Source organism: Myxocyprinus asiaticus, chromosome 44, assembly GCF_019703515.2.
Source record: "Myxocyprinus asiaticus isolate MX2 ecotype Aquarium Trade chromosome 44, UBuf_Myxa_2, whole genome shotgun sequence".
Classification (NCBI taxonomy): Eukaryota; Metazoa; Chordata; class Actinopteri; order Cypriniformes; family Catostomidae; genus Myxocyprinus; species Myxocyprinus asiaticus.
Window position 1 is genome coordinate 13,631,651 of NC_059387.1, and position 13,735 is coordinate 13,645,385.

Here is a 13,735-nt window from a genome sequence, read left to right on the forward strand (position 1 = left end):
TGCACTCACGCTGCTGACATTACCTCAGGCCCTCAGGTTGACTAGGGCTTTCGATGTCATGAAAACTTGAACCAAACTCACAAGGGACTAAAATTACCTCACCAGGTATCCAAAAAAACATATGTTGCTTGCCTTTGAGCTCTTAAATGAAATAATGGAACATTCATTCAGACACACTTTTGCTCCTGTAGAGGCATTTAAAAGCTCTTAAGTCATAGTTCCCTAAAGAGATTGTATCTCCATAGCTACCTCACACATCGCTGTAGAAAGGAGGGAAGCACAATAGTGAATGATGAGGTGAATACATGTCTTAAAATAAGTTTGGACATGTTAATTTGCCCCTATGACATCACTGTGTGGAAGAGTTCCAGCCCATGGATGACGTTGTAGAGTGTTTGGTTCTTTCTTCATATGGTTCTTTAAGTTTGTTCATGACTCTGTATGGTCAGCACCATACAGCTGAACAACCAAGCAGCCAACAGACAAGTAGAGCTTCATCATCTTGGAAAAAGGAAGTGAACTCCTCTTTCTGTATTGACCACAGACTCCACTGAGGAACATTCCATTACACATTTTCAAAAACGCACACAAATGCATATGTGTGGAATGGGAATGAACAGTGGGGCATTTCATTTTATGCCAGGTTTTCAGCACATGGCAACAAATCATGTCCTGGGTGGACAGAAAATGAGTGACACTTAAAAAAATGGAAAGCTCAAGCCCTGGCATACCATTAATTCTGTTAATGTCAATGAGAGCCCACACTGCTTGGCCAATCTTCTCCTCTTGGTCAGGCCAGAGTAAGTCTTCAGCAGTCTGACATGGCACATGTGGACTGAGTTACTGTACATCACTCCACTGCACTTCCCCTCACACAAACAGAAACACGTGTTCTGAGGCAGAATTACCTCTCTTGTATGCTCCATATCAGACTGGCTGGTTTAAGAGGCTTGTTCTTGTCTAGCAAGGACTCCTATAAAACGATGGTAAATGGAAAATCATCCTGTCAGTTAGTGTGTTTGGCAAAAGCTGACTTTGTTATACTCACCTGAGTATTTACCACCAAATTACAAAGACAACATATTGCTAGCTATTGTGGAAGTTTTTTAAATAATTTCTGTAATGGTGCATCAATTAACTTCCATTAAAGATGTAATTTTAGTGCTGTCGATTTAACACGTTTATTCAGTATGATTGGTTATATAAGAAATAATGCTTGAATTTTTTTTCAGTGCAATTATCATGTCCCTGGGCCATAAAAAGGAATATTCCTTCCAAGTAATTCAAGCTTGAAGTACTCCCTGTTTTCTGCAGGGGGCAGTAAGTGAAACTCCAGCTGTTTAGGCAACGTGCAGCTGTACAAACAACAAACCACACTCAGGCTTGCTTGACACTTGCGATACCACAAGATAAAACTTGTTCTTGCATTTAAACACAGCTGGACAGAGCACAGCTCTGAATACAGGGATTTCAAGATGTTTTCAAAACAACTTTTAACTTGACACAGCGAAATAAATGTTTATGACATGACGGAACCAAAGTGAGACGCTCCAAAAGCATCTATCTAACGTAGGTACACAGTACAGTTACCGCTTTGGCCACTGGGGGCAGTGTTTTGAATTTCGGTAAGCACAGAGCGATTTCAGCTAAATAAAAGTAAACCTATTGTTTCCAATTTCACTGTGAGATCAGTCTGGTTCAATAATATGGAAATAAACAATAACTTGCCTTCTAAAGCCACTTTTTCTATTGTCTTATTACTGCTTTACTCGTCTGCTACAATAATGTAATGCATTTTAATAATCTGAATTATTATATTTATAATGGATAATATTTATAATTATTTAAATGTAACTATTTGTAATTATTTCATCATTATATATTGATTTTAGCCTTAAAATTAATGAATTTGTAAAGACAAAAAGAAAACATCTTTCTATCTTGGGTAAAAAAGAAAATCAGTGGCACACAAAGGATCTTTTTCTCTGTGGGCTTGTTTTATTTTAGTCCTGTAAGAAAATGCTTTTTAAATAACCTAAGGCATCATGTGTTGATGTGTGGATTTCGATGTCCCTGCGAACACTGTAATGCGCCATGAAGTTATTAGCAAACAGAAGGGAAAGCAGATCAGATAAAAGGGTATTAAGCTTGAATCTCTTGACTTTGAAGTGCAGCTCTGTGGCTCAGAATCATCAGCTCTGCATGGTGCATTGGGTCACATGTCACAAAAGAGGAGAACAGAGTAGAATCATTGTCCACCGGATCAGTTCTTCTCCCTAAGGACCGACTCTTAGCTCTTGGCTGTGTCCTGTTCCCTTCTCTTGAGAGAAAGAGGGCTGTCAAAAACTTCAAAGGTGCAAAGATGAATATTTTAACACATATTGTATATTTGCTGTACAAAATCGGCACTTTGAAAATGTTTCAGAATCCGCATGAAGGATAATTTGCGAGACGTGTCAAAACCCAGTGTGTTCCCAATGTGATCCAACACATTGTGCCTTATGGTTAACAGTCATTCAGAGGAAATGTCTTTCTAATTAATGGCTTCATAGCCCATGTAAGACCTGAACAAGTCTGTTCAATTTAGCTCTCCACAGCTGACCAGCTTTGGGGCATCTAATCATGTTTCAACTACAGATGTGAAACACATTGCCACCAAGCCGGAGGCCAAGAAATAATCATCATTATGCTGTGTTGGTAGCATTTATCCAATAAGGAGAAGAATATATACATAAGCATATAAATATGCTACAAGTCTGGTCACCCAAAAATGTATCCAATTCTAAAACATTGCGGATTTAGTCACGGACACCACTAATGATTTTAATTCACTTTGGTACTATTTTCACAAGAGGTACATTTTTAAATTTAGCATTTTTTGGTGTACAATACACAAAAATAGAAAGCAACATTTTCACCACACCAAATGTGTATTTCATCTATATATACAGTACACCTTTGATTCAAAGTAATTTCCTTTCATGGATGGATGGATGGATGGATGATATATTTTTATTCTCTGAATAAGGTTTAAAAGGTAGAGTGAGGATGGATAGATGGATGGATGGATGAATGGATGGACAGATGAACAGATGGATGGATGATGGAAGGATGGACTGATGGTTGGATGGAAGAATGGATGGATGGATGGATGGACGGATGGATGGACGAATGGACGGACTGATGGACGGACGGATGGACAGACGGATGGACGGATGGATGGATGGACGGACGAATGGATGGATGGATGGACGGTAGGACAGACTGATGGACGGACGGATGGATGGAAGAATAGATGGATGGATGGATGGATGGATGGATGATAGATGGATAGATTATATATTTTTTTTCTCTGAATAAGTAAAAGGTAGAGTGAGGATGGATGGATGGATGGATGGATGGATGATACGTTTTATTCTCTGAATAAGTGAAAGCTAGAATGAGGCTGAAAATCCATGGAGGCTACCAACGGGTCACACGCAATGGACCATTAGAGAGTGGTTTAGTAATAGACTGTCTGCTACTGTTGCCATGTAAACCCCCCTTTAAGTGTTTAGGGAGAGACAGTCAGACAATTAACACACATATGCACTAACCCTGAGTGGGCAGATTTTAACTTCACACACTGCTGTCTTCGTTTAATGATGTCAAGAGCATCACACACATTAACACACACTCACAACACATTAACACACACTCACACATACAGGGGCAGACATTGCCCTGCTAAAGGCAAAGATGCAGGAAGGGTCACGACCAGCCCACCCCGTGCTCAGTAGGTGCTATTCAAACCTGGTGTGCATCTGTTTCTTGGTTTGTAGATCTTTGATGAGGCAGTTAAAGACTTGCAGAGGCAGTTTAGTCATTTCACTATTGGCATACTTTGAGACCACAATCGCAGAATTAATAACAGTTGCAGTGGAAACTATTATGTTCTAGACTGTCAAATAATGAAAATTCGCTTTCATCAGTATTCTTCAATAGAAATAATGCTGGCCATCAGCTGACTTGTATTTTGTGGTAATGTGTAACATGTAAACAGAATGCAACAATCTAAGCATGAAAAGTTTGTTGAAAGTCCCTGTGGGCAAATAAAAGGTTTTTTGTCTGTATTCACACTATGCTGAAATGAACTGATCTGTTGAGGCAAATAAACTGATTGATTAGTTTTGACTAGATGATTACTTTAGTATGGGATTTTTAGTATTGTGTTTAGGTAATTTGATACCCAAATAATTTTAAGTGAGATAATCATATAAACACTCTTTATTTAGTGTACTTCAGTCCAGAATTAGGCTTTTTCTGTGGATTCAAACTTGAGCATATGGGACCATTGGAAGTGTTGACAGCATGCAGTGAGAAAACATCGTGGTTTCTCAAACAATGATGGACAGAAAATGCTAAACTGAGAATAAAAAAGTTGTTTTCTCTGAAAGAGCCTGGAAGGAGAAGTGGAAAAGAAAATGTATTGGCTGCCAAACATATAAGTTATTACAGTATTTATTAATCTTTGTTAATATTAGTTCATACATTTTAGTTGTTCATTGTTAGTTCATTTTAGTTAATAATGCATTAACTAATGTTAACAAATACAACGTTTGATTTTAAAAATGTATTAGTATCTGTTGAAATTAAAATGAACTAAGATTAATAAATACTGTAAAAGTATTGTTCATTGTTAGTTAGTTCATGTTAAATAGAACATCATTGTAAAGTGTTACCGTATTTTTATTTTAGTATTAGTTTTTCCTTTAAAATCAATCAATACATAATTTAAAATTCTCATAATCATGCTACATTCTAGATGTTCTGAGAGCCTGTTCTTTTACAAACTCCTTGGACATCTGCCATCTCAAACCACTCGGAAATTTGAACATTCTTATGGTACGTTAACATTTATAAAGCTTTCTATGTAAAGAGAGAAATCTCAGAGTTGCATTAAATGTGAAAGAGTAATTAAATATCAGGAAGAGTTAGTTGGTGGTCTTCTCATCTGGCCATAAACAAAACTGAATATTTTGTCTCTTCCAGAGGGGTTACAGACCTGCATTCACATTCATAGTTTATCCAAATACCTTTATTCCCTCTGACAGATGTAAAAGAACAAACACTCAAACTCCAAGTCCATGTTGTTTCCTATAATGATGAATGGAATGAAAGCCTTTTGTTTTTTGTCTTTTGAAGAAGTTCTAGACTCCTAAAACTCTTTCATCCAATTGAGAAAATCGTTTCTGTAATTTAACAGTTACAAGTCACAACTGGGAGTACAAACTCTTAAATAACTTTGAGCGATTCAGCATGGGGGAAATGAAGTTGTTTGTTCCTGTTGGTTCCTAAGACCTTTGAAGGCCATTAAGATTAAAGAACTGTGGAGATGGTTGCAGTGATATAAGATATGGGGCACACATTAGAACATCCTGTCAAAAGTGGAGCAAGAGAATGTACCTTGATATCCATGCCAAGGTCATTATTATAATTCTGTTGTTTTAAATGCTTTCCCCCCACCCCCATGCTATTTTCACATTTGCAAATTTCAGTCTCGTTTTCATTAGTTTCAGAAATGGATTGCTATAGTTTTAGCTTAGTTTTTATTTCATGTAGACATGTCTATTTCATTTACATATATTTTAAGTCGTTACATAAGTCGTGAGTTCGAATCCAGGGCATGCTGAGTGACTACAGCCAGGTCTCCTAAGCAACCAAATTGGCCCGGTTGCTAGGGAGGGTATAGTCACATGGGGTAACCTCCTCGTGGTCGCTATAATGTGTGGTTCTCGCTCTCGGTGGGGCGCGTGGTGAGTTGTGCGTGGATGCCGCGGAGAATAGCATGGGCCTCCACATGCGCTATGTCTCCGCGGTAACACGCTCAACAAGCCACGTGATAAGATGCATGGATTAACGGTCTCAGAGGCGGAGGCAACTGAGATTCGTCCTCCACCACCCGGTCACTACGCTACCATGAGGACCTAGAGCGCATTGGGAATAGGGCATTCCAAATTGGGGAGAAAAGGGGAGAAAAAAAAAAAAAACAATAATAACCCTGATGATTACAATCTATACATGAGAAGCTACTTCAGCAACAAATGTGTGCAAACCATAAACAACCTAGCTTCAATTGCAGACTTGCAAATTGCAAAAGAACACATATATTTACAAAACTGAAGCAAATTACTTCATTTCAAGACAAGTACACAAATGGTGAAATGAGCTTGACTGCAAAATGCCCACTAAAACTATCAAGTGTATACAGTATGTACAAAGACCCAAAAGCAGCGTAAATAGGAACCTGTAATGCAGATGTTCTCTGTTTTCCTGAGTACAGCAGACATTCTCAAGTGAAACTCAAAGACTGCCCCTTAAATATGTCCAATAGGTGTAACTTTGACATAACACTGTGTTTTAAAATGATTGTGACACTAATAAGCTGGCTGCATCCATTTCAGAGACTCAAAGACATCTATGTAGGTTTGCTCGGAATGATCAGAAGAAATAAAGAGTGCCATTCAGCCAGCTGAGATGGAGCCCCTCTCAACAGCACTTACTGTCAACGTGAGGAAATATGAGCCTCCTCAGAGGTCATAGGTCAAAGCCAGGTATATAGATATATTAGAATGACATCAAAAGGAACAGGTGCACACTGCCGTGATTGGATTTGAGAGAAAGCCCACCAATCCTGACAATCATAAGCTTGGAATGCTCTGGGAAAAGGGAATTCCATGACTGTTATTTAAAGCTGATGTAATTGTTTTTTAATTTTAAAATACTATCTCTTATCCCAGCTTAATATGCAGAAACAATATGCAAGTCAGGTTAATTCCCCAAAAAGTGTAAAAAGTCAGGTTAGTTCCCCCAAAAAGTGTAAACACTGTGACTATCAAAAACATTGCTCTGTTTCTTGATTTGAGTATCCCGACTAGCCCTACATAGCAGCACTGGCTCAACCATTAGCCTGTTTTTAGGGCAGGACAGTAAATATCCATCACAATAACTGTAACTAGTTAACCAGGTAGCAAAATTTAGACTTGTTTTTGTATTGTTAGACATGAATGTTCAAGTGAAAAAGAAAATACAGAGCCTCTCTGCTTAAACATAAGGGGCTCTATTTTCGTGAGTGCATGACCATGTCTTATCCAATTTTCGTGAGAGTGCTAATTCTAAGCACAATTTTCATGCCTGTGCAAAGTGCAAGTGGGAGGGAGTGTTTGCACTATCTGTGGGTGTATGTGCGCAAACTGTGGGTGTATTTTATGTTAATGAATTGGCGCAAAGCACAATTTGCTATTTTCCTGAGAAAGGTTGTTGCGCTAAGATGTTTCAAAAGCAGGTCTGTTTTCAGCACAAAGTCTAAATTCAGTTCCTACATTTGCCATTTGCAAATTAATGTCCAAACTCCAAAAATATTGTGGAACATCAAATGATGTCCCTGACAATCACAGTAGTGTCTTCAGTTGTGTTTTGAAACAAAAATGTATGAGATTTGTGTTAAACTATCTACAGGTCATGGTTTATTTTTTAATTGTTATTATTATGTTTACATTTACAATTGTATTTATTTTCTCATTTATATTGGTATTTTTCCACCTATTGTTGCATAGTGATTTTTAAAACACTGCAAAAGGGGCCGGTGGAAGAAGTTGGAGATGATAAAATGTTTGAATTTGGTATGGGTTTTTTTACCACTTTGTTATTTTGATTATTTTTTCATTTTATTTTAAGTGTAATTTGAATTTAGAAATGTTTCTGGTCTAATTTTTTGTGTTTCAATAAATTAATGTAATTTTCCAAAATCGACCGGCAGAAGTGAAGTGTGTGCCGATACAATCACTTTTAATACTAGCCACAATGTGTGTGTCAGTAGATGAAAATGACTAATGATACTTACATTCTCTATAATTTAACGGAACGCACATCCAAATCCTGACAAGACTCACATTTTCAATTCTTATAAAAGGAGCATGTGACTTTCATAGGAATATTTCTATTCTTCTAATTCATTGCATACAGTCCATTTACTCTACTAACTTCTTATGAATGTGCTGTCTTTGTTTATATTGATGGTGCTTGAGGGAATGGACTAAATAATAGGACACAGACAGTGTAATAACCGGAAAAGAACCTCTAAATTAAATTGCACTTGATCCAGCCCATTTGTGCTTTGCACGCAAAATTTCACCAAACCCACTTGCGCCTAGACTTAGTGCATGCTTGCACGAAAATGCCAAAACTTCATGGCCATGCCTATTTACTTTGCGCTTATGACTTAAAGTGTAATGCTGCGCTTAATGCTAGCGCTCTTAATATTAGGCTGAAGGTTTTTAAAGGATTAAACTGATAACAAATGCCACAAGGACTTAACACAATCTGTGTTAAACAAAACTAATAAAACTTAATCTTGCACTGTATAAGAATTAAAGCATGAGATTGCTTCCCATAATTTTGCTGTTGTTTTCTTCTCAGGGGCTGAGCAGGACTGAACTCGAACAGTCTCTCTATTCAAAGAGCCACACAAAGGTAGAGGCCGAATATTTGGGGTGTGCATGATATTCCCAAGCTTCCCTGGCAATCTGCTTGAACAGGATGTGTTAAGCTCTATTCTGTTATCTAAATCCGTTTTGGTCAATCTGCTGTAGAGCTTTGGGACTTTTAGTAGCTATGGAGTGCCAAGATTTATCATACGCTATTTTGTCAGTCCCAATCTCCTGGTGACAGTTTTGTTTTTGATGACAGATTTATGGTGTGAGGACATTTCTAAATGTTCTGTAAGAGAGCCATTTATGGGTAATTATTGTCACAGAGTTTCTAATTGATCACTTTGGGAATGACTCATGTTCTGTTTGTGCCTTTTACTTTTTCCATTTTTCATTTTACGTAGATTCCATTATTACATTTTAATGTATATTGTATATGTTTGTCTGTATTTATAATGATAGTTTCAAAAGCACATTTCTATTTTACACTCAAAAGAGGATTTTTGCTGCTTATTCAATTTACTTAATGAGTAAAAATAAACAAATGCACCAAAATTCTAGAACATTTTGTCACAGCTTGATTTCATTGCATTCTATCCATTTACATTTGTAAAATGAAGGTTTACTTAATCCATTTGAGTCGGGACAACATGAATACTATTCGTGGTGTTAATGTAGCATTGATGAAACTTGGCAGTGGATTTCCATTTTCCAGCAAGCTTTGCATGGGAATGGATAAGAATAAAAAGTGTTGACATTTTTTACATTTTTGAGGAGAGAATTGGAAGAGTTTTTTCAAGTGTAATATTCTGTTATTGGCTATTGATATTTAAAAAGAATGTCTGTTATGCTGGAGTATGCTGGGTAACCATTGTGGTGAAGAATGGCACTTTGGATGGATCTTCTTTATTAACATATGGACTTTCACTTGCAAATGATATCTGATTTAAGTGCTGCTTAGCTCTATAAGCAGTTGCTATTAAATTGACAGTGCAACAGTTTCACTGTCCTTAAACCTAGCATACTGTATAGTACTGAGTAATAAAATATATTAAGTAATATATTTAAGTATAAAAAAATAATAATTAAACCTTAATAAATTAAGTCTGACAAACCTAATGATGTTGAGTAAAAACTACTATAGAACATTCATTTGACCTAATAATCCAACTAAATTATCTGAATCTGAATGAGCTTTATTGCCATGCATGCTTACACATACTTCCAGCTTCCAGTACACAACAATATAAAAACAGCAACACAACTTTTGACCGGTAAAATATATATATATATATATATATACACACACACACACACTATCGGTCAAAAGTTTTGAAACACTCATTCTTTATTATATTTTGTTTTTCTTCACATTTTAGAATAATAGTAAAGTCATCAAAACTATGGAATAACATAAATGGAACTATGGGAATTATGTTGTGACTAAACAAAATCCAAAATAAATCAAAACTGTGTTATATTTTAGCATCTTCAAAGTAGTCACCCTTTGCCTAGAATTTGCAGACATGTACTCTTGACATTTTCTAAACCAACTTCTTGAGGTATCACCCTGGGATGCTTTGTAAACAGTATTGAAGGAGTTCCCATCTATGTTGGGCACTTATTGGCTGCTTTTCTTTATTATTTGGTCCAAGTCATCAATTTCAAAAACTTTTTTTTAAAATAACATTTTAGTTTTGTAATGAAATAAATTAATATGTTGGCACAATTATATATTTGTACATAATTATATTTTTGTCTACAAAATTAATTTCAAACATTTAAGCATACGCCTTCAGATCAAAAGATTTTGAGGATCATGAGAAACATTTCAGTCAAGTGTTTCAAAACTTTTGACTGGTATTGTGTGTGTGTATGTATATATATATATATATATATATATATATATATATATATATATATATATATATGTATAGATAGATAGATAGATAGATAGATAGATAGATAGATATACATATATATACACATACACACATATACATATATATATATATATATATACATACACATACATACATACATACACACATACATACATACACACATACGTAGTGCAAATCTAAATACAAATCGGTTATATACAGTGCAAGGAAATGTAATGGCAGAAGAGGCTGGATGTGTTGGATAAATATAAAAAGACTAAGCTGTGTATTGCACATTAATTATTGCTCAATGGGGCAGTTTTAACTGTTCATGAGATGGATAGCCTGAGGGAAAAAAAACTGTTCCTGTGTCTGACGGTTCTGGTGCTCAGAGCTCTGAAGTATCGGCCAGGAGGCAACAGTTCAGAAAGGTAGTGGGCTGGGTGAGTGGGGTCCAGAGTGATTTTTCCAGTCTTTTTCCTCACTCTGGAAGTGTATAGTTCTTGAAGGGAGGGCAGGGGGCAACCAATAATCCTCTCAGCAGTCCGAACTGTCCTTTGTAGTCTTCTGATATCCGATTTCGTAGCTGAGCCAAACCAGACAGATATTGAAGTGCAGAGGACAGACTCAATGACTGCTGAGTAGAACTGTATCAGCAGTGCCTGTGGCAGGTTGAACTTCCTCAACTGGCAAAGGAAGTACAACCTCTGCTGGGCCTTTTTCAAAATGGAGTCAATGTGGGTCTCCCACTTCAGGTCCTGTGAGATGGAAGTGCCCAGGAACCAGAATGACTCCACTGCTGCCACAATGCTGTTTAGAATGGTGAGGGGGGACAGTGTTGCGGTGTTCCTCCTAAAGTCCACAATCATCTCCACCGTTTTGAGCGTGTTCAGCTCAAGGTTGTTTTGACTGTACCAGACAGCCAGCTGTTTAACTTCCCTTCTGTATGCAGACTCATCGTCATTTCAGATGAGGCTGATGACAGTGGTGTCGTCTGCAAACTTCAGGAACTTGACAGAGGGGTCCTTGGCGATGTAGTCGTTGGTGTAGAGGGAGAAGAGTAGTGGGGAGAGCACACATCCCTGGGGGGCACCAGTGCTGGAAGTGAATTTCCCCTGTCTCACAAGCTGCTGCCTGTCTGTCAGAAAGCTGGTGATCCACTGACAGATAGATGTGGGAACAGAGAGTTAGTGTACTTTAGTCTGGAGAATAGCTGGGATGATGGTGTTGAAAGCCAAACTGAAGTCCACAGAAAGGATCCTTGCATATGTCCCTGGTCTGTCCAGATGTTGCAGGATATGATGCAATCCCATGTTGACTGCATCATCCACAGACCTGTTTGCTCGATAAGCAAATTCAAGGGGATCTAGAAAGGGTCCAGTGATGTCCTTCAGGTGGGCCAACACCAGTCTCTCAAATGACTTCATCACCACAGACGTCAAGGCGACAGGTCTGTAGTCATTAAGTCCTGTGATTTTTGGTTTCTTTGGGATGGGGATGATAGTGGAGTGTTTGAAGCAGCATGGGACTTCACACTGCTCCAGTGATCTATTGAAGATTTTTGTGAAGATGGGGGCCAGCTGGTTAGCACAGGATCTAAGACATGCAGTTGAAATGCCATCTGGGCCCTGTGCTTTCCTTATCCTTTGTTTTCAAAAGTCACGGCACACATCATCTTCACAGATCTCAAATAGCGGGGGGGGAGGAGGGGGATTGCAGGAGGTGTTGATGTTTTTGTGAAGTGAAGGTCAGAGCGGGTGTGGGGTGTGAGATTGGGCCTTTCAAATCTACAGTAGAACACATTCAGGTCATCAGCCAATTGTTGGTCCACCACAAGGTTGGGGGTAGGAGTCCTGTAATTTGTAAGTTGTTTCATGCCACTCCACAATGATGCAGGATCGTTAGCTAAAAACTTTTAGCCACTCTGATTTCCTTATTCAGTGTGTTCCTGGCCTGATTGTACAAGACTTTATCCCCACCCCTGTAAGCATCCTCTTTGGCCTGACAAAGCTGCCTGAGTTCTGCTGTAAACCACGGTTTGTCATTGTTAAATGTTAAATAAGTCCTAGTAGGGATGCACATATCCTCACTGAAACTGATATATGATGTAACAGTATCTGTGAGCTCATCCAGATTGGTGTCTGCAGCCTCAAAAACACTCAAATCAGTGCAGTCAAAGCAGGTTTGTAGTTCCAGCTCTGCTTCATTGGTCCATCTCTTTACAGTCCTTACTACAGGCTTAGCAGATTTTAGTTTCTGTCTGTAGTTTGGAAGAAGATGAATCAGACAGTGATCAGGGATTCCCAAAGCTGCTCTAGGGACAGAGCGATATGCATCCTTTATTGTTGTGTAGCAGTGATCCAGTATATTTCTGTCTCTGGTTGGGCATGTAATGTGCTGTTTGTATTTGGGCAGTTCATGTGTGAGGTTTGCTTTGTTAAAATCCCCAAGAATAATAATAACTGAGTCCAGGTATTGTTGTTCTGTGTCTGTGATTTGATCAGCCAGCTTCTGCAGCACAGCATTCAAACACACATTTGGAGCGATGTAAACACTCACCAGAATAAACGAGGAAAACTCCCACGGTGAGTAGAAAGGCTTACAGTTAATAAAGAGCACTTCCAAATTAGGACAGCACATCTTCTTAAATGTTGTTACATCTGTACATCAACTTTCATTGATGTAAAAGCATGTTCCACCGCCTCTCATTTTCCCCGTTAACTCCACAGTGCGATCCGCTCTGAACAGCTGAAAGCCCAGCAGATGTAATGTGCTGTCCGGAATGGTTTCACTCAGCCAGGTTTCTGTGAAGCATAAGGCAGCAGAAGTTGAAAAGTCCTTGTTTGTGTGGGTGAGGAGATGTAGTTCGTCCGTTTTGTTAGGAAGAGAGCGGAGATTCGCTAGATGAATGCTCGGCAGCGCTTTTCGAAAGCCACGGTGACAGAAACTTGACCAGCGCGCCGGCTCGCTTCCCTCGCCTGCGTCTTTTGAACAACACAGCCACGCCTCCAACCAAAATGTCCAGCAAAATGTCTGAATATTCAAAAACCAGGAAAAGATTGACTGGTATATGCTGTCGAATGTTCAGCAGTTCGTCTCTGGTAAAACTGACTGGAAAAAGATTACTAAACACAGGACAAACAAACACAAACAGCAAAACAATAGGAGTGCTCCACACCGAGGTGGCCATCCGCGGTGCCATCATGATGTATTAAATGATGTTGGCTCAATGAAACTCTGAATGAAAGACATTAAATTACTTGTAAAAACATTCTACAATTCAATTAAGTAAGGATAATGACTTCATTTTTTGATGGCAGATTGAATGGATAATAAAGTGTCAACTAAACTAGATGTGCCCCAAATTTGTACTGACAAGAAAGT